General features: G+C 42.2%; 2 long non-coding RNA genes across 2 annotated transcripts in view; one reads left to right on the forward strand and one right to left on the reverse strand.

Moving 5' to 3' along the window:
• The window catches only part of LOC143414949 (uncharacterized), an 89,533-nt gene that overhangs the window by 19,582 nt on the left and 46,924 nt on the right, over positions 1-23,027 (forward strand). The gene's annotated exons all lie outside the window — the stretch shown is intronic.
• LOC112430360 (uncharacterized) lies at positions 8,831-9,371 on the reverse strand. The gene is made up of 3 exons (XR_003022022.2): positions 9,299-9,371; positions 9,080-9,224; positions 8,831-8,997 (listed from the first exon to the last, which is right to left on the reverse strand). It is a non-coding gene; the product is annotated as an uncharacterized LOC112430360 (long non-coding RNA).

Raw genomic sequence — 23,027 nt, forward strand, 5'->3', positions numbered from 1 at the left:
ATCCAGCCTAAACTGGGAATATAAATCTTACTGTCCTAATTCATCGTAAAGTTTTTAAAGCAGATATTAGATCTATACAAGATGTTTTGCTGAATCTCTGGTAAAACAAATTCAAGTATACTAGATTTTTCAGAGTATTTTTCAGAGATTGCATGAAAAATATATTTTGGTGTACTTTAATTCAGGCTACACTGGTTAGTTCAGAGGTTCCCAGAGTGTGGGGTGCGCCTAGCATAATGGACAGGTATTTGATGGGGCTCCCACACAAACGCAAAGCAGAAGATGAAGCATCGCCAAATATGTTTCCAAACCAACTTCCTTCCACGCCAAAGATTAGAAAATATGGTGAAGCATATCTTGCCTTTGACTTCACCTGCACAAGTCCCAAGGTAGGTATCCAAATCACGGACAAACAGTATCCCACAGTTGTTTATGTTTTTGAACCCATTTTGCACAGAGAGGCATTTTTTGAAGATTTTCTTGTAAAACAAAGGGAGGCCTAGCAAAAAGGTTTGGGAACCACTGGGTTAGTTTAATGCACGATGTTGGACTCATGCAGCAGGCTTCTGTGCTGAGGAGAAAACAGGTGAGTTGCAGGCACGGAGCAAGACAGAATCAACTTTTTAACACGAGGAGCCAATTTCACTAACATGGGTTGCTCAAAGCTCAGACAGCGACTTCTTTCTTAAGTAATAGCTGCGTACTCATGCCATGACAAACAGGTGATTTGATTATCTTCAGGTGCGCAGGGACAAACTGTGTCTGCAATACAAAGGTGTGGTTAAGTGTCCTCACACACAGACACACAAAAAGGTGGAGTGATAGATTGAAGGGCAAGGAAGCACAGGAGGACTGGAGGGCCTTGCCAGAAATCCGCCTTATATTTGTGAAACATCTGCTTATAGTTGGCTGAATCTAAAAAGAGCATTGAATATCAGAGCAGCAGCAGCACAGGTCAGCTGATCACAGCTTCACTTTAACCCTTGCTTGTAACAGGCAGTTATTTAAGTTACTGTTGCCTTTCTATCGGGAAGCAGTCTGGACATTATCCTAAACCTCTGACATCAACAAGTCATTTTTTGGTTTTTCAGGCCATTCAAAGTCCTTGAAATCAACTGTCTTTACTTTCCCGATGCTCATTTTGAACTTCAGCAAGTTGTCTTGATCTCGTCTATATGCTGAAATAAACTGAGTTTTTCATATGTGATGGATGATTAGTTATTTTAATAAGCAGTTCTACAGGTGTAACTAGTAAATGGACTTTAATTATATTTAATTCTGTCATAGCTTGATTGTAAACTTTGAATTGGTACTTTAAGAATTAACACAAATAATGAGATCTTATTTGTTGAACAGTAGCAAAGAAGTATTTATATTTATGTTTTCAGTCATGTATAATTCTTCTGCGCTGGTCACCGCTGTAGCTGGAGGCATGTTTATGTTACATCCTACTCACTTGAGCTTCTTGAGAAACTTGTCAATGAATTTTCACCCACTTTGATTCAAGGATGAACTAATTACTGACCTATCAATACAAATTTGTGTTCATCATTCAGTAATAACAAGAGCATTTGATACAAAAATCTGCAATAGAGTCTGCCTTCACTGTGCCTGTGCATCTTAAAGATTTTCATAAAACCTATTTTGATCATTATTTAACACCATAACTCAGCAACAGAGACGTTTTTTTAATAATCTTCCAACCAAACAGTCTTCCCTAAAAACGAGACCGAGCCAGATACAAACTGTGACTTGACTTGTTGGCACAGGTACACAACTGCAAAGATAATTCTAGTCTTTAGCCGAAAATAAGCCCTCCAAATATCTGTAGTAGCACAGACTAGACAAACTTGGTTCTAGAACACATGTTTTTCACTTTAACATTGACATTGTGGCCAACCTGGGTTCTCCTATAGGCTTGAAAAGTGAAGGGATTCATTTCCACTGCTTGATACTATTATACCATACCATTATACTACATTTCTGATGCAAAATTGCTAACCCAAAGAAATTTGTACTTTGCTTTCAAGAAATCTAACAAAGCAGCCATCTCTAGTGACAACCTTCAGCTGTCCTTTTATTTAAGTTGAGTTTCTTTTTTTCCCTGGGGATGACAGACTCTTGACGTGTTTCCATGAAATAATAAGCAACAAAGTGAGCCATAGTATGTTTCCAGTATCATGCTAAAAAAAACTTGTGTGCTTCTTTTCCTTCTTAACCATTGGTTTAAAGACCTGAGTGGTTAACCTTCGGTCATCCTGATTTCTTTTTCATAACATCAAAAGACCATCTGAGACTTCAAAGTTTGTTTTGATCTGCAGAATAACTTTTGACCTGATGAAACCAGGATAATAGGTATTGCCAAAGGACTTTGGACAGACAGAGCTTGTGGTCTGCAGGACTCTTGATCTACTCAGAAGTTCTTCACCTGTGAGACATTAAAAAGTATTTTTTAGGCAAGTGTCTGGTAAAGTTAGCTGCAGTACCCAGTGAAACAAGAGTATGAGAGTCCTTGAATGATTTTGCCGGAGTGGTGTTAATGAGAAAACGGGATCAATCAGTCGGTGATTTAAGAATAAGGACGTCCTCAAGGGAAAGGAAATACTGTTATATTTCACAGAGGAATTACACACCTGAAGAATGGGTATTAATCCTACTTAAGAATAAAAAAAATAGATATGTGGTGATTCCTTAACTTTTACCTAGCCCCATTTTCGATGTTCAGTATTCACCTTATACATTAATTTTTTTATTTCAAATGAATGCACTGAATGTTTAACATCAGTATATTCACATCCTGTAAGGATGTTGGCATTCTTTCACCTGATTTAGTTGACTCATTGACAGATCTGGGAAAACTTACCTTGCAGGAAGATTTAAAGCCTAAACACAACTTTATCTATGGTTAATTTAAAGGTATCATCAGGAAATCTGTAAAGGAAGCATGTGATTGTTCGCTCGATTGTAAAAGAGATTTTGGTCTCACTTCCTGGTAAACTCAAGGTAGATAAATAAATTCATTTAAGCTGCTTCACATGCACACTGCTTTGTAACCCATCTACATTCTAGCTTTATAAAGAGTTTTAAGACAATAATTAAGCCAAAATGCAAGAATGTTGTTATATGGAAAACTAAGTGCACCCTTACTGCTTCCATAAGCATTAGGAGGTTAACTAGAAGGCAGGTGCTGCTAATCAAATACACTTGATTAACTGATCATTAGCAAGTTTGATCAGCTCTATAAAAGCATAGGTTTGGCCAGTTTGCAGCAAACCGACAACAGAATGGCTGAAAAAGGAAAAATCAAAGTCCTGCAATGGCCCAGTAGAAGTTCAAACAATAATCTGATTGAAATGTTATTGTAGGACTCTAAGAGAGCTGTGCATAACTGAAGGCCTCAATGAACTGAAGCAGCGTTGAAAAGAAGCTCATGTGAGAGCCTGATGTACTCATATTCATGTTGCTGATCTAAACAATGGTTCTACTATTGAATCATGAGCATTTTCTATAGATTTTTAATAAATTAATAATGACATGGTGCACTATATGTCAGGTTGTGTTTACTTGAACCTTGTTAAGGAAACGATCACTTGTTGATGATGTCCTTATATGTAAAACCTCAAAATGAAAAAAGGTGTCAATTTTTTTAACCTCTTTTTAACTTATTCTCTCAACTATATATGGATGTGGGAGGGCTGGGATAATACAACCAGCCAAACATAAGTCAGTAAAGATTATGAGACATTTTTAGACAAAGAAATTTGTCTAGAAATGTCTCATGATGCTTACAATAGATTTCAAAGTCTTTCGTGTCACTGCAATGCAACACAAAATTACAACGTCAAATTCATAGTTAATAAAGTGTATTCCATAGTATTATCAGATGGTGCTATCTGAACACACAAATAGTGTATACTGGCTGACTTAAGAATCTGATCTTTGATTTGATTCACTTGCAGTGTGAACAGAGTGGATGGTTGAACACTATAAGCAAGTTTAATTTCTGCTCAGTCATTGCAAGAGCTGAGCACTACTGTGTAAGAAAAAAAAAAAGACCACGAGAGTCCATGACAGTACTTCTTATGGTCTTTTTTTTCTGCCTGCAAATTAATACACATTGGGCGCACTAGTCAGGATTTATGGTAGCAGGAGGGGGGTATGTTGATTGTCTTAAAATAAACTACACACCCAGTGTTCATCATCATAATTTTACCCCGTGCACAGTGTGGCTCATTAATTTAGTTTTAATCTATCTAGTCTATGACTCACAGAAAGAACCTCTATCGGGCATGGGCTACTTTACAAAGCAGGATCAATTCATTGTTAATTTTAAATTGATCTTTGCATGCAACATTACTTGTTTTTTAAAATCTATTTGCATTGATCTCTTTAAGACGCCGGTACAAAGTGCAAATACTAACAGTTTTACCTGCAGAAGTTCACTTCTTTTGTCCAATAACTACATAGTTCTTATAGACTATAAAACATTTTCACGATCCAACCATCCATCTGCACAGTTTCCATCTCTGTTTGTCACCACCATCGCCATGGTCAAAAGAAACAAGGCAAAAACACACTTGGATATCAGAAATGCTGGAACATATTTAGTAAGCCACTCCACTCCCAACCTACCTGCCCTCATTGATGCAGCAATTTTACACAAAAATACAATAATAGCTCATGACCCAGGGTATCCGCTCTACTGTCACTTACCAAAACTCCTCTCTTGCCACAGATGCATATGGCTGAGGTGCAAAAGAGCCGATTCCTGTTAAAGCTTATCTTTGCACAAGGTATAGAAATTCGTATTTGTCTTTACACCAGAAGATTTTTACATATTAGCAGCACCACTGTGAATAAAACCCTTCACACATCATGGCAAGTTATTCCTGCTTGACATTGAGTACATAATGGCATGTAGATTCAATTTTACCAATTTTAAAAAAGCCAAGTAAATACTGTGTGAATGCAGACATCAAAGCTATTTTTAATAAGATGAGAAACTCGTACACTTAAAGAAATCTGAATCTCTTGTAACACTAAGTGTACAGTTGGTGCTGCAGTTAGGTTCGCTACTTATAATACTGATGACACTACAGAGGAAGTATATATATACACATACAAGTTTGGTTAAATTTCAGCATTTGACTTGTTGCACCACGTATGATAAAACTGATTATTGCTGATTAGCCACAAAGTCTATTTTATCCATCCATCCATTTTCTCCCAATGATCCAATTAACAAACAAAAGTGTTTTAATTATGTAGAAGGGAGAAAATCAATGCTGACAACATTTTTGTAACTAAACATTAATTCAGAAAACCAGGGTTGCTAGGTCTGCTATATTTTTCTTGTGTAATTCTGCTCAATTTGAAGTTTTGCAGGTTTTTGACTTTAAATAAAAACTATTTATTTATGTTTAAATCCTACCAAAGTAGCTGTCTTACTCTTAAAACCCCCAAATTACTATCCAAAATATACAGAATGCTTTCTAAAACAGATGAATCAATATCACTTCCTATTGCAAAATGGGAAGCGGATTTATCAGTTAACTTAGACCTAAACTTCTGGTCTCAGATTTGCTTAAAAACCTTTCATCTAATTAGAAATCCCAGTCTTCAATTAATTCAATACAAAATATTACTGTCATGGTCTCCGTGCCTGCCCGGTCGGCCCCACAGGGCTACAATTGCTGTTTCTGTTCTCTCCCTCTCTGCCTGGGCGGAGCTCACTGTGGGCTCCCGCCCTTGGCCCACACACACACCTGACAACACTCACCCATCATCACCGGGAACACTATTTGAGGCTGGAACACAGATCCTCTCGTCGCTGGATGATTGTACCCCTAACGTTAGTGTTCTCACAGCTCTTGTGCTTCATATTCGTGATTTGTGATTAGTTGGTGACCTGCCTTCTCGTCTGCCTCAGATCTCCCCCCCCCCGGGACCTGCGACCTCCCTGCTGCTGAACGTGTGTGAGTGTGAGCGAAGAAGACGTGAGCGAGTTACCCTGTGATTCTCCTGGAGTTTTGGATCCCTTCACTGTACATATATTGCACTGGCACTGTAAATAAACTACACCTTGGAGATACCTTACCGCTCTGCGTTTGAATCCCTGTACCAGATCGTGACAATTACATAGAGTGCACTATACAGGTCATCGGATGTTCAAGATGGGCTTTACGTCTACCAACAACTGCTCACACTGCCAAACCAATTCACCGGACAATTATATCCACGCTCTTTGGTTCTGTCCACCAGTTCAGAAGTTTTGGCGCGAGATATGTGAAGACTTATCGAAGTGTCTGAAATGTAACATTCCAACTTCCCCCTTAGTGTGTTTGTTGGGCAGCTTAGATAATGTCACTTCAGAAAAGAATATTGCCCATATGGTTTTCACTGCCCTATGCATAGCCAAGAAAACAGTCCTCATGAACTGGAAAAATAAAAATAATCTTAATTCTAACCAATATAGAAATTATCTATTAGATTACATTGGTCTTGATACAGCCTCTGCCACCACATCAGATCAATTGCTCTGGGCTCCTTTGATCAGCTCCATCACCTAGTGGGGGTGGGGGGTCATAGTTTGGTCCCGCCTTCACTGTTGTGATTGGTGTGGGGGTAGGGACAGGCTTAGGGCGTCGGGGGGTTCCCCGGAGGCATTTTCCTTGGGGGGCTCAACCCGGGCTAGCGGTCATGTCCGGTTAGGGGCTCTGTTGGCTCTCAGGTGACTGTTTCCTCGCGGCTGCGTGCAGCGGGACTAGGGGAGGGTCTGTGCTGACGGACGTGGGTTACTGACCTGGTAGCCTGGCTGCCCCTGGGTGGGTCCGGGATGGGCGTGAGGTTCTGGGGGCGCTCCGTCTCTGGGCTGGGGCCCGGGCCGGGCCTCGGGGGCTTGGGTCCTGGTTGGTGTGTTGCCGGGGTTGTGGGCGGGTGGGTGCATGGGGGCCCAGCCCTGGAGCAGGGTGCCGCCGGTGCATCGAGCCACCTGGGGGGCTCTTCAACTGGTGGGGAAGATTGTCACATCTTGCAGGAGCTTTCCTCTCCTCAGGGGCTCTCTCTACAGGAGGGGGAGATACAGGAGAGGTGGAGGAAGATCTCAGCCTGGGTGTTTATTGTCTTATGTAGTCTGGAAGAAGAGTGGATGGTGGGGTGGGTGCAGTTTTCTCTGTGGTGGGGTTGGGTGGACTGTTCTGGGCTCTGTGGGGCTGGGGGGCGCTGCTGTGCTGGGCCCCGGTCTGGATGGGCCTGGGCCCCCTTTCCCTGGTGGGTCGCGGAGTATGGGGGTGCCTACTGGGGCAGCGGGGGAGCTGGCCCCAGAGAGGGGTCACTTGCCCCTCCCTTCCTTCCCTCCCCATCTCCAGCTGCCTCCCTCTTCCCGCTCCACCACAACCACCCACACATGCAGGACCTTGGAGTAGGGGTATGTCACCAGGGTGCAGAGGAGGCCCCCCCCGTCCCCTTCTGGCTGCCTCTGCCTCAATTTTATCCCACAACTTAGACATTCACATTACTCACACTCTCATTACACATACATATAGGATCTTGGGGGTGGGCACGATACACGGAATCCAAAGTACCATCAGGGTGTACACCCCACCCCTGGCGTCCTTGCCCACCTCTCAATGTTAAATACACGTAGACATTGAGGGCCAGCAGGAGGGACCATGCGCTTACCTGCTGCTCTCTGGCAGGTAGCTCCATGCCCTCCTGGGTTTTAAATGCACCTTAGAACACACATGCATCAACACTACAATGAGCGGGTGGAGGGAGGTTTGGAGTCTTCTCTCACCCCCATTCTCTGCGACCTGCTGGAGCGGGGGGGCTAGGAGGAGGAGTTGGCCGTCCGACTGCAGTCTGGAGTGTGGGGCCTCCCTGCTGCTGCGGAGTCGGGGCGGTCTGCCTCCCCCCACCGCATGGAAAAGGGTAACACCACCTGGGTCTGGGTGCAGTTCCCCCCCTCCAGGGGCAAGGGTACCTAGACCCGGGGCTTAGAGTACGCTTGGGGAGTGTGATCGTGTGTACAGCGTCTCTTTATGTCTGTCTCCACGTTGGTTGAGTGTGGAGTAAGTGTATATGAGAGCATGAGGGTGGGAATGGATGTTTGTATATGTGTATGCCTGTATGGTCTGTGTCTATATGTCAGGTTGGGTGTCAGGCGCCACCTCTCTGGGGACATCTTAGGCCCTCCAAGGTATGGAGGCCTATCTCCCCCTACCACCACTTCCCCTGCCAGTGGCGGACTCCCTCAGACATCGGTGCATTGGTGGTTCTTTGTGTCCGGGGATGGGCGTCCAGGTACACACCGGCTCACTCCTTGGCGGCCGCTTATTGGGGCCTGGAGCCTGGGGCTTGCTCGGGCCACTTCGGAGGTGGGGTGCCCCCGGCCTCTCGGCCTGGGGCCCGGTCACTCAGGCACGGCTGGCTGCCGGCGGAGCTCACGGGCGCGTCACTGCAACTCCCCCTGGCTTCTGCTCCGCGGCTGCTGAGTGAGCCCTCATCTGGGACTCTCCTCAGCTCTTTCTGGGACAGTGGCGCGGCTGCCCCTCTGTTGGTCTTCCTTGGTCTCTTGTGTTCTGGGGGCCTCTGGATGTCTGGAGTTTTGATCTCCTCCATACCTGCTTCATGCCCTGGAGGACGGGGCTGTGGCCCCCCCCACACCCTCTAGCAGATCATTACATGAAGGAACCTTTTAAAAAACAAAAAACAAACGCGTCCATGCTCACAGGTGTACACACGGGTGATCACACCCACAAACTACACCCTTTTTGGCTCCTACCTCAAAGCACACTGTGTTCTGTTGATCTTATGTGCTGCACATGTCATGCGCCGTGGTGCGCGGGCACGAAAGGATCCAGGCGCAGACTCCGAGCTAACAAAAAGACACTTTAATAAAACAACGAAAGGCGACCCGGGGAAAGTAGAGAGCAAAACAGAAACTAAAAATCCGGGGAAACAATGACACGAGGAAGCCGGGATCGGGACGGCGGGGGGCTGCAATAGAAAGGGGAGATGATTACTAGGGAGCCAGGAAGCGGGGAGAACATATCAGGACTGAGTTAGAGTAGGGCCTTACGATAGAACGGAACCGTGGGAGCTCGGGAGGGAAGTGTGGCAGTCCGTGGGGGCAGGAAGTCCGTGGAATGGCGAGTGGGCCAGGTGAGCACCGCGAGATCCAGTTGAGCCGGAGGACAGGCAGGTAGCAGACGCCGAGTAGAAACCTGGACAGAAGTAGGCAGGTTAAACAAAGTTCCAAGCAGGAGAGAATGCACACTTTTCGTGGAAGTCTGGTTACCACTGTGGGGATGACTACGGACTGGCGTGGAGCATCCGTCAGCGCCGGATTAAGTGGATCTCCGTGTAATCACCGGGATGGAGAGCAAGTGTGCTGGTGATGGCCCAGCCCGGGGGTGTGGCTACCCGAGCATCACGCATTCCACAGACACAGGACCACGGACCATGACAGCACAATAATGTTTAATATTTAGTATTTACTGTCATATTCCCATATATCATTGTGATGTTGTTTATTCTATTACTCTTGTTCTCTTCTGCTTGTTTTCTTTTTTCTTTCTCAGCAGGTGACCCAGGTGATTGATATATGCATTTTTTTTCTTTTCTTCTTCTTTTTTTTCTTTTTCTGCTGCTTTTCTTCTCAGCTGTTTCTCTTTCCCTCTTTCTTTCTCCCCTTCTTTCCCCCAGTCAAGTCTGTCCCGTATTCAGTAAGTGAAAATAAAATAAACAATAAAAGGTGAATCAAATGGACCATTATGGCAAGGCTGGGATGGTCAATTTGGTAAAGTAAATCCGTTGGGCATCTTTCTTTGCCTTTAGACAACAATTCTGATGGCAAAAGAGCCAAACAGGACAGGCAAAAAAAATAAAAAAGAAAAAAAGAAAAAAAGAAATGATCATAGACAGAAGTAGCCCAAAGCAAAGCTACAACTACATAAGCAAACACAGTGACACAATCATTGCACATTCAAAATCATAGATACTGCCAGTTGCAGTACACAAGTTAGCACAGGGTCAACATTGCAATGAAATGCATTTGACAGCAGCAGACAGTCACTCAGCAGTACAGTGTAGTACAGTAGTTTCATTGAACTACCAAATAAACAGCTCTTTCAGACACGTGAAGCACTTTTGCTACAATTTTGTTTGTATTTAATAAAATAAAAATGCAGGTATAAGCGTGCAAGCGTTTTCAACTGCAAGTGAAAATAGTTTTCTTTCCAAATAAATCTGTTGCTGAACTAACACAGCCCTCAACATGTTTGCACTCTCGTTACCTCGGCCAGGTCGGCGGCTCCGAACCGCGGTAAGTAAACTCTGGCGAAAACGTCGGGTCCGTGTGGGGCTCGTAGCCACGAATGAGCTTTACTGTCTGGGTCAGCTTTGCTAGCGAGAGACAGAGAGAGGCGCTGAAAGGCTGCTCCAGCAGAACTTTATTGTTTCGGAGGAAAACAGGAACACAGCGTACAGTCAAGTCTTAACAGCTTACTTACAGCTGGGCTCGTCAGTGGTTATTATTATATTTACATGCTTCCAGCTCCCGTTTCTGCTCCGTGACAGCTCCTACTTTTCCACTTTCCTTTTTCTCCCTCCCTCATGCTCACACAGCGGGAGGGGCGGTCCCACACGTTCTCCCTGCTGCACGGACTACACCACCCATGAGGCCACAGTCTTAAAGGGCCATGCCTGTAACACTCTGCCGTCGTATTAAATCATTTTTCGTATAATAATTTTTAAAAAATATTTCTTCACATCAATATGCGGGCCGCAAATGGCCCACGGGCCACGAGTTTGAGACCCCTAATCTAAACAATAATGCACTTTTGTCAAAACCACTTAGTTACACAAGGTGTCTTTTAAATCAAAAAGAAAAAAAAGAAGAAAAGAAGAAGAGGAAAAGAGAAGAAGAAAAAAGAGAGAGAAAAAGAAGAAGAAAAAAGAAAAAAAAGAGAAGAAAAAGGAAAAAAGAAAGAGAAAAAAAGAAGAAAAAGGAAAAAAGAAAGAGAAAAAAAAAAAAGAAAAAAAAAAAAGCTTAACTGCTAACAAGGATGAATCTGATCTGTTATTCTATTTTATTACTCTTTTAAAGGAACTGTGTAATCCCTTTACTCCGTATGTAAAACTGAAACCAGAGGTTTAGCCTTAAAACTATAAATGGGTGAAACTTTTTGATGTCGGCAATGTCCTTGCTATCTCTGAAAGCTGTGAATAAACTGTATTGTGTTCCCTGTAGGCACCCTTGGGGCCAAACAAACTTATCTCAATCAAATCCCGTTTGCACAGTCATCCAGCATTTTGATGTTTGCGGATGGTGAAAGTAAAGAAGTCTCTCACAGCTGGATATAGTGATACGGAGAACGCAGAAAGGGATCAGAGAGGTTTGATACCCGGCCTTACAAAGATTTTAGCATGTTTGAACTTCTATAGCAGTGGAGCTGTTACCTTATTGCAAACATATTGTTGGAGCTCTAATTAAAAAGCTTGGGAAATAAACAACGCAGCATATGGTTTGAGTGACATAATGACTAGTCTGTGCATTAAAGCCCTATTTTGTTTGGAAACAGTTGATTTTATTATGTCATTTCTGTGTGACTGTGCTTTTATTTTGACTTTGAACACAGCAGTGTTTGCTTGGCCTCCTCTCTTATTTCCCAGAGGTCTATAGTAAGTTGCCAAAGGCCTCAGCTGGGGACCATGTAGGTAGAGTTTTGGATGCAGGAAGTACTGCTTACCATTTTACTGTCATCACTAATTTACTAAAGGAAACTATGACTTTCAGCACTACATAGTGTCAGTATACAAAACACCTGACTTAACACTTAACAGTCAGGCAGCTGATGCTCATATGCTTATTTTATATAAAGTATAGTACTGTGCAAAATTCTTGAGCCACTCCTCATTTCTTCACTCTTCAGTCCTCGTACTAGACTGTTTTCAGAGGAATGTTTTTCCTGTGTTTGTTAAGCCACTCAACACTCATCTATGAATCACCCACACATGAAAATATGTCCAACTCAGTGGATGCGTCAGTTATGTGTCTACACGTAACAGACAACTAAGCAAACAATACATTTAAATTGTATCTTAAGGGAGTTTGTTACTAGCAGCCTTTCACAAAAACACATAATTTGTTTTCATTGTCACCAAAGACAACACAGGTTATTAGCATTTTTTGCACCAACAAAGTGATTCATAAACAACTTTTAGCTGAAAATGGCATATTATGACACTATCAGTCATGGATTGGCCTCCCCAGAGCCCAGACCTCGACAAAATTGAAGCAGTGTAGGATCGTGTTGACAGAGAACAGAACAAAAGGCAGAACCATTCAAAGAAGAGCTTTGAATGTCCTTCAAGAAGCCTGGAGAACTATTCCTGAAGACTACTTAAAGAAATGACAAGATAACTTGACTAAAAGAATACACTTATTTCCAGTTTTCCTACCAAGATATAAAGAATAGGTGATCTATCTCACGACCTTTGTACGTTTGTATTGCAAATTCAAATTCAAATTCAAATTTTATTTGTCACGTACACAGTCATACACAGTACGATATGTAGTGAAATGCTTGGACAACTGCTCGTGACCTAAAGACCTAAAAAAAAATAAAAAATAAATAACAGTAACAGTATGCATATACTGTTACAGTGAAAGCTGCTTTTAACTGTGAGCTGAATAGTCAGACAGCTCTAAAGAATTTTTACACTTTTAGTGTATTTTTTTAATCTGGAAGGGGGTGCACAGTAGTCCCACCCACTTGCTCTTCAAACCTTGTGTTTTTATGACAGACAGCCAATCAAATAAGGCTTAAAGGGAGCACAGAAAAATCAGACAGGATAAACTGAGCAGCTCTACCAAAGCCCACTATAAGATAAATAAGGAATATTTTTAACTATGGATCACATAAAGCTGTGCTAGTAGAGTCCAAGAATAAAAGCATGGAGCTGGAAATGAGATTAAATTCCCCTTAAGTCCCCATAGAAAATACAACACAAGAAGCAATCATACATACACAGGTTCAGGGTTCAGGTTGAGGTTACTTTATTTGCATCTGTACTTGGATCTGATTTGCAGTAAGTGGGTCATCCATCCTCACATGCACATTTTCAAAACAGTACAGAAAACAGACAAGCGTAATACAAGATGGCGTAGAGAAACAACAAATCCACAGCGCTTCATGTAGGATATAAAAGCTCTGATGTATTCACGCTGAGTCTTCCTCCTAAAATAACTGCTGGGCCAGCAGTTATGTCTTTTATCATTTTGTTTTGCTCCGGTCACTCTAAACAGCTACAAATGGGTCGTTATATTTTATATATTTGTTATTAATTCAGAGATTTATTTACGGAGATGTAATTTATCTTCGTTAAATGTAAAAATCTAGTGCACAATAAATGCCGGTAAAGTACTAAAAAGAATTCAATGAGAAAGCCAATGCAGTTAATGTCAAAGTTTTTAAAAAAGTGTTCTGTATTCAGCTACCCACAATGCCACAGTTTCAGTAGACGATAGGACTGTAAAGAGGCCAGGACAAACATTTTCAATAAATGCAGAGACGTAAGGAAATAAAAACCTGCGGCTGCTATCCTGAGGTTGAACTCTGAAGGTCCGCTCCAAATTTAGTCTAATTTCACACTGTCATTCTAAATCGACGGACGGAGCCGTCAAACACAGCAAGGCTAATGTGTTGTTTCTCCTCTAATGGCCGACTCCTTGGCTCTGATATGAGTTCCTTTTGAAATTGTCCTCCCCTGAAGTTGATAGGTGGAACTAACAACCAACAAGGGATTGCCACTGAGGAAGAGCAATATTGTTAAAAGTAATAGAGGCGTTATCTCACTAATGCACTTCATACTTTACAACTGTTGGTAGGGGTGGGGGGTGAAGACAGCGTTTTTCATACTTGTGCTATTTTATAAAGCTGCGGCTCATCTCGCAGTCACTGTTTATCATGGAGAAATGAATCGCACAACAGCAGCTCTGTGCTTAATGAAAATAAATCATAAACGATAACTTCAGGAGCCAAACCGAATTATATGGAGCAGCATCAGTGCCGAGCTTTTGTGGGGTCACAGGTTCTTGAACCCGGGTCCTCTAGATTTAAAGTAGCTAATAAGTTTCTGGTTTCAATACTGCAGAGAAATATGATGGAAATCAAAAGTGACTGAGGAGGAAATGGGCCTTGTGGAGCATCAGAGTGAAGATTGAACATTATTATAAATGCATTGTGGAATATTTTGGATGACATTATGTAAATCCCCATCTGGAGAAAATTGTTTCACCAGTTTTTTTCTTCTTTTCCTTTCTCTTCTCACTGGACCTCAGTGCTTGCAGCACCAAACAAGTACAAACTCTTTAATATTACAAATGCTGCCTCAAACAGTGTGAGCTTCTTAATACAAGCTGATAATCCGCAGCTGAAAATCCTGAATAAACACGGAAACTGAAGCCTGTGTCGTGCTCGTCCCAGTTATATAAACAAAAAGTCTTATTTACAGAGTTAAAATATGCAGTTTTATCAATTTTGCTCAAAAAACACTTACAAACTTACAAAATATACACGAACTGGCCAAAAAAAGAAAAAAAAGAAAAGGTCTCCCACTCTAATATTTCTGTGGGCTACATTTAGATTTGGCCCACATTTGCTGGAGCATTGTTTTGATAAGCGTAGTTTTGATTAATGCCAAAATCTTGTATTGATGATGGATGAGTCTTTTTTTTTTGGATATAATGTTACTAAACCTTGATCTTACCCACTGAAGCAAGCACAGATAATAACACTGCCCTCACAGGCTTGTATGGTAGGGCACAGGTGGGTCAATCCATCCACCTCACTTTCTACCCTGATGTGCCCATCACACTAAAATGGCATAAATCTGAGCTCATCAGGCCACATGACCCTTTTTCACTGCTCAAGAGTCAAATCTTTACCATACATGAATACGTGAAGCATGAAAGTTTTCTTAGAGACCACACATCATTTGAACATGCACTGTCTATGTGGAAATGCTCCTACTTCCACTATTAAACCCAGCCATGAGCTCTACCGTTGAATTTTTGCACTGATTACAATAATTTAAGTATTTTATCCAAGACGATGCTTCATCACTCTCCTCGACAGATCTTGACCAAATTCTAGTAGTTTCAGCACTCTGCTTTGTTGTTTTCTTTGCTTGATGGAGGTCAATGATTTGACCCTTCTGAAATGGAGTCACTACCTTTCTACAACCACAAAGTGTGCCTTTAGAAATGAGAAGTTACTCCATCAGCAAGACTTAAAAACCCTATTGTTTATTGTTGCCAGCTAAAACTTATTAATCATGGTAGTGATTATCCAATAGAAAGCTCTTACCTACTTGATTTGTTAAATCCAGCGAGTGACCACTTTGTTAATTCTTTAACGCCTTGTGTATCATATTTGATACATACAGTTTTTGTGAGTTTTCATGTAATTCAGCTCTTGTTTTTTCACTTCAGACACACATGCCATGTAAACAATGTAAGTAAGCTTCATAAGCTTTGACCACAGCTCATGTCTGTGGGCTGTTAATGTATACATCTCTCTCAAATACAAAGAAACTGTGACAAGAAAATTTATAAATACTAAAATACAGAAAAGTCAAAACAAACAAATGTTAACCTTTAGATTTTTTTCTGTACTTTTTTATGTTTGTGTATTTTTCTGGATTTAATGCTTTCATTTTAGTCTGTTATAAAAAAAATAGGCCCAGCTAATGTACTACAGTAACAAAAAAAGCAACCTTGGAGTTTATTCAGAAAAACATCTCTCCCTTGCAGTGGTCACGTAATCACTAATGTACCTTAGTTTGTGTAGGAAAAAAGAAAGCACACATACAAAGACACACAAAGAACCTGTATCACAGCGCTGACAGATTTCATAAATGTTTAGAAATATATATGCAGTTGTACTAACACAACAATAAAAAAATGTATGAACACATTACCAGAATATCCGCTTGAGTTTTACTGCACAAAATATAAGATATTATTTTAAATCCTTACCAAACATAATCTTTTACTATCAGTATGCCAGGTTCACACAGAAGGAGAGCTGCCCAATCATGGATCACTCTCCAGGACTGTGGGACTGCAGAATTAGAGTTAATTAAACTAAAGATGCTTTAAAATGTAAATAAAAGCTAAATAAAATAACCAAATAAATAATTTAACATTACTTACCCGCTTGGCCAATACCAACACCCAAAAAATAAAACAAGTACATGTGCATAGTTCAGGGTTTAATTATGTTTCCCATGAAAGCAAAACAAATTTGCAGGAACCTTTAAATAGGATAACACACTTTCAAGAAATAAATCCTGATTTAACCTTGAGGTTAAAACCAGTTTGCTCTCTTTAGATGTTTTAAATGCTAGAGGATGTGTCCTGTGGCTGAAGAAACAAACGCGATGTTTAAACAGTAAATTATTGTTTCTAAGGACAAAAAAAAAAGAACATGAAATATTCATGGGCTGAAGACATGTCCAACCTCCAGCTAGGCTTGGCCCTTCAAACTCACTGAAATTAATCCTGACTTTTAAAATCACTTCTTATTTAAATAAAGACTCTTTTTCCAGGTTGGCAGCTTTTTCCACTGTAGGCTCCCTGATTAGCTGCTTGTCTCCCGGCCCACAGTTTGCATGTATGGGTGAGACTGTGAGGAGTGGACGAGACCCGCGGATTACATCCCCATGCCTCAGCGTATTGACTATGATAAATGACTGAGAGGGAGGTTAAAACAGTGATTACACACCGGGTGGCATGCCTCCACTTTTAACATCAGCCAGTCTTCACCTGTGTCTGGGAGGGAATCTATCTCTCATACTGATGTAATCTGTATCGAGAATAAAAGGATGGAAGGTGAGATGGTAGGATTGATTGCCTTTGTATCGCTCCAAAGACAGAATTGCATCAGACTCTTAGCTAAATCGCACCCTCCAAAAGCAATTGTCAGACATAGGGTAGCAGTTCTCTCAAGCTTGTTCTTATCACGAACATGTGCTTTGCAGTAATCAGTGCTTCTTCAGGCAAGGACCACCGTTTGGGAGGTATCATGTTATTTTAAAAGCTAGGGGGGGAAAACGCCCACACAAATACCAACATACTGTCAAAAGGGACTCTCAGCGTGACACTTTCACTGGTAAGGGTTTGGTAATTTGGAAAAAAGTGGGAAATTCTTTGAGCTTCTTGTCCAGTGTTTAGCCAATCATTCCACCTTGATCTCCTGTTTGTGGGTTAACCAAAGATCCTTTTGAAACAGGCAATTTTCTTAGCAGCTAGAGCTGTTCCTTTGAAGCTGCTATCCTGATGAATAGGGACGAGAGCCTAAATTGCAATTTCAAAGGTCACCCAAATGCTGGACACAAAGTATCAGCAACATAATATTTGAAAATAAGTTTTACATATGCAACAGTTGTGCATATGTAAAATGGCTCCAAGAGACGGCACAATCACTGTTTCTGGCTCATCACACCGCAGTAATGAACAAATTGCATGAAGAGTCACACTGTGGAAAAGTTATCTTTATCACAGATAAACCTGTGTCTACACAGCAACACAGCAAGACAGTTGGGCTCATGCTTCCTGATTTGATGCAAGAGGATGCAGGGACCAACTAGTCATCCAGAGTTTGCCAGTTTGTTTTATTCCAGTTCTTTCCTTTATTCTTTGTTTTATTATAATTTAGTGATGATGTTATTTTTGCAGTTAAATTGTCCTACTGCAGCAACTATGTCAATATACACTGAACAAAAATATAAATGCAACACTTTTGTTTTTGCTCCCATTCCCCATGGGATGGACGTAGAGACCTAAAATTCATTCCAGATACACAATATAACCATCCCTCCCAAACAGTGGTCACAAATCAGTCCAAATGTGTGGTAGTGGGCACATCTGCTATATTGAGATAATCCATCCCACCTCACAGGTGTGCCACATCAGGATGCTGATCTGACATCATGAGTAGTGCACAGGTGTACCTCAGACTGCCCACAACAAAAGGCCACCCTGGAATGTGCAGTTTTTTGCGCTATTGGGGGTCTGGGGACCCAGAACCGGTCAGTATCTGGTGTGACCACCATTTGCCTCATGCAGTGCAACACATCGTCGCATGGAGTCTATCAGATTGTCAATTGTGGCCTGTGGAATGTTGGTCCACTCCACTTCAATGGCTGTGCGAGGTTGTTGGATATTCGTGGGAACTGGTACACGCTGTCGTATACGCAGGTCAAGCACATCCCGAACATGCTCAATGGGTGACATGTCCGGTGAGTATGCTGGCCATGCAAGAACTGGGACATTCTCAGCTGCCATCTGCCCTGAACAATGTGAACCATGATTCATCCGTGAAGCGCACACCTCTCCAACGTGCCAGACGCCATCGAATGTGAGCATTTGCCCACACAAGTCTGTTACGGCGACGAGCTGGAGTCAGGTCAAGACCCTGATGAGGACGACGGGCATGCAGTTGAGCGTCCCTGAGACGGTTTCTGACAGTTTGTGCAGAAATTGTTTGGTTGTGCAAACCAATTGTTCCAGCAGCTGTCTGGGTGGCTGGTCTCAGACGATCTTGGAGGTGAACCTGCTGGATGTGGAGGTCCTGGGCTGGTGTGGTTACACGAGGTCTGCGGTTGTGAGGCCGGTTGGATGTGCTGCCATATTCTCTGAAACGCCTGTGGAGACGGCTTATGGTTGAGAAATGAACATTCAATGCACGGGCGACAGATCTGGTTGACATTCCTGCTGTCAGCATGCCAATTGCACGCTCCCTCATTGCTTGTGGCATCTGTGGCATTTTGCTGTGAGACAAAACTGCACATTCCAGGGTGGCCTTTTGTTGTGGGCAGTCTGAGGTACACCTGTGCACTACTCATGATGTCAGATCAGCATCCTGATGTGGCACACCTGTGAGGTGGGATGGATTATCTCAATATAGCAGATGTGCCCACTACCACACATTTGGACTGATTTGTGACCACTGTTTGGGAGGGATGGTTATATTGTGTATCTGGAATGAATTTTAGGTCTCTACGTCCATCCCATGGGGAATGGGAGCAAAAACAAAAGTGTTGCGTTTATATTTTTGTTCAGTGTATGTGGATGAACTTCTGTTTCAGTGAGGTTCTGGTTGGACTCTGAACGTGAGCAGTTAATATGATTTCATTTTAATGTAAAATGCTTAGTGTGAAGAACCCACGGCAGACCCACCGACATTTCAGTGCTTTTCAGCATTATTTATTACAATGGCAGACACGGTTGCTGTACAAACCACAGCTGCAGCTCCCCTCTCACAGCTCAAAACTACAACAACAACACCACCGGACCAAGTTCAGTCTTTTAATCCAGTGAGGCGTGATTGCGGATGCCCTGCAGGTGCATTCGCCTACCCTGCAGCGGCATCACTAACCACACCCCACCACACTGTGAAACTGCAATTTTCGCTGATTCATCATATAATTACCAGTTTGATTCTGTTCAGTCTCAAACTGATAGCAGACCATTTTCTATTGCTCTTATCACTTTATCACTTTGGCGACGGCATCTGACTGTGAGTGATCGCACACCTGATCCCCAACTTCGAAGCAACTGTTGCAAAGGCAACAACATCATATGTTCGTCCCACGGTGTCTCAATTATTTTTGATTGTATTACAATTTCCGACCAATGTTTTCCCTAGTGTGGCTATAGCATAATGGACTATGGAGGGAAGCTGGAGAACCCAGAGAGCACCCATGCAGACACATTAATTGGCCAGCTGGCTGTCAGGTAGGAAAAAAAAAAGGCGGTATCTGTGGTTTGGGACAGTTTTTAGGTGAGCTGAAAACTTCACCTTCACTCCCCTGGAAATGAAGAGGGAACGCGAGCATAGAAAGCTAACTGAGTAAACACTGAGCTCACTGTGTGGTCAAAGCTATAGAGCCCAGCGTACAGTAAAGAGGCAGTTTTCAATGAGCTTTTCCATAATTAGTCTTGTTCAGTTGTCCAGTTAAACTTGATCAATGCGATTGATAATTCCCATGTCGGAGTGGTCCTTCTGGCTGCTGTTCCCATGGCAACCATATTTCTAGCCAGTCATTAATGTCTGAGCTTATTAAAATCTTTGAAATGATGTGGACATTTACACATCAGAGGAACATAGCCAGAGAGAACCTGTTGCAGGTTCTTTTGTTCTGCTTTGTTTTGACAGTCCACAATGCTGGCTTAGTGATCCATGTCAGTGTGGGCATTTTGGGTTTGTCATGCTCTGTGCTCTCTAGCAATCTTTGTTCCTCTGACTCCTCTGACTGAAACAATATCTGTTTTTATATCTGGATATCTGCAAAATGTGAGTCATAATAGCTTTACAAAACTATTTAAGATCTTAAAAAAATAATCTGCTTTATAGTCTGTCCACATTTGGTTGAAATCACCTGGGTCCCATCAAAGATAAGCTGGTAAAGAATGGATGAATAAATAAAACGTGTCTCCTCTGAACTAGATGAAACAGGAATCAATAAAAAAGCTGATATAGAAAGGTGACAGCGTGCTGTGCCTGCCATGAAGAATGAATTCACATCATGTCCATCCTCTGACGGCTCCTCTTCCTCCATCAGTGATTTACACAAGCGCAACATGGATAAGCTGAAGAGGAGCACGGGCCGGGAACAGCAGCATAACAGTTTGACAGTCACTCGCTCCCTCCCTCCTCCTCTGCACCCATCCCGCCTCCCCTACACCCCCCTCCTCCACTCTGGTCATTCTCGGAGGAGTTGTCCCCTGCCCAGTGGCATGTGGATGTGTATAATGGAGATGGATGGTGGCTGGCTCTGCCACACCGTGGAACAGACGGACTCCTCCCTAAACGCCTGTCTGCCAGCCTCCATCAGTCTCCCTCCGACAGCCCACCGGAATAGAGCCCAGGCTTGATATTGGCCTGCTCAGGTGTGGGCGGCCACGAGTCTGTGCACTATTTCGGAAGACTGCCTTACTTCAAAAGTGCGCTATTAACATATTTAGTGGGAAAAGTTGTCTCCAAACATGGCTGACAATTACAGCTACTTTAGGAGAATGCTGTCAAGAATTTACAGAGCGTGTTTGGACGTTTTTGGCTCTTTCTGTACCGACTTCTTGTAAACATTTTCGAAGGGAAATCGAGTTACAAAATCAACAAGAAGTACTGCAGAAAAGCAACACACAGGTAAAAACTGGGTAGGCAGGTTACAGAGAACAGATTCCATAATTGTTTAGGGGGGTTGTAAAGCTATTGTCACTCCCCCTCCTGTGCCTTGCTTCTCCCTCTTCAGGTTCTCTCCTGGGCTTATAGCTGCGTAAGTGCTTAAACTGTGTGTGCATATGTGTGTGTGTATATGATTATGGGTGTCAAGAAAGGTTTTATTATGTCCTGGTTCCTTATATGTTTCCGCCTTTGTGTTCTGTCACTAAGTTAAGGTTCATGCCAGGTGCTGTGAAGCTGAGTCATGATATGGGCCAAGTACTGAGGCCCAGTCTTGTTTAATTAAGCTGCTGGATCAATAAACTCTTTGATTTCTCCTCTTTTTTTCCTGCCTGGGATACCATCTGTTCACTGTGACTCAAGCAAGACCAGTACAACCTTTCCTCGATCCTCTGAAATACCTATTAAAAATCCATTAAGGCAGCACTGGAAGATTTTAGAGTGTAAAATAAAGCATTTCAACCACAAGATAGACAAGGCCTAAAAACGCAACAATGATTGATTATCTTATCCAGCTATTAACCAGTATTGATCAGATACCACAAGAAGATGTAGACTTCTTCCAAAAAATTTAAGTTTCTCTTTGCAAAGTCTGCACTGACTCGTATTTAAATGTTCAACAGAACTGGCTTCAACAGTACAGACTGCTGCATTGTCTTAATTGCAGTTCACACTTGGCCCTGCTGTCCTAGAAGCCTTACTGCTAATAGTCACAGAACATGTTGTGCAACTCTTTACAGGAACTGAGAGTTCTGGTTATCGTCAAGAGTGAACAATAATATTGTTCATGTTGCTGAATGGATTCTGTCAGAAAAGTCTTTTAATGTCTTTATTCAACGATGACTGTTTCACAGGTTGTGAAACATTTGGGATGTGGGAAAACAGCTGCTGTTTATTACTGGATTGTTCTATTTCTCTTGCAATGGGAACAACTTGACAATAAAACGAGGTACATTCTGTGACTTCCTTGTTTCCTGTTTGATTTGGCACAGATTTTATGCTGGATGCAACCTTCCTGTTTATCTGGGCTTGCTTGGGACTGGCACTTGGAGTATGCCAGATTGCGACCCCTTAACCCTGTGTCCTTTTGGTCTTGATCTTTTTCACAGGCAATTGTGTTAACCATTACACCAGTGAGGCTGACTTTTCTCTGCATCTGCAGTGGTGACAGGCATGGCTGGAGGCATTTTTGTTCCTAGTTTCTCATGAACTAAATATCTGAGTACCAACTAGAAGGAATTTTGTAATATTTCCACCAACATCTCCTTGGGTTGCAATCAGATAGTCAAAAGACAGTAAAAAAAAAAACAACCTTTGTCTTTTCCAAAACACTTTTCATCGACCTCGATGGAAAACATCATGGCATCAAGGAAAGTAGAAATTTGAAAGGGAGAGTGCAAGGTGCACTAGTCTACTTTATTATGCAGCCACAGATATTGCTGACATGTTTCCCATTTTGAGATACAAAAAGATGGACCACTAAAAGTGCCTATTTGACCCTATGTGGCTGAATGGTGTGTTCTTTTCAATGTTGTTGAAAGGAGAAACTGCATTATCTCCTATTTCGCGTTCTGTTGTCAACAATCCCTGTGAAAAGCTTTCAGCATGTTCAGTTCACTCCGTTTCTTAATCTTCTCGACCTCTTTGCACTCCCTGTGACTCTCAGATGCAACCACATTTGTTCTTGTAACAACATGCGTACATTTGAGAAATGCTAAGAATTTGGCATTATCTACTTGGTTACGAAGGAGAAAATATAGCATATTATTAACATTT

Source organism: Maylandia zebra, linkage group LG23, assembly GCF_041146795.1.
Source record: "Maylandia zebra isolate NMK-2024a linkage group LG23, Mzebra_GT3a, whole genome shotgun sequence".
Taxonomy (NCBI): Eukaryota; Metazoa; Chordata; class Actinopteri; order Cichliformes; family Cichlidae; genus Maylandia; species Maylandia zebra.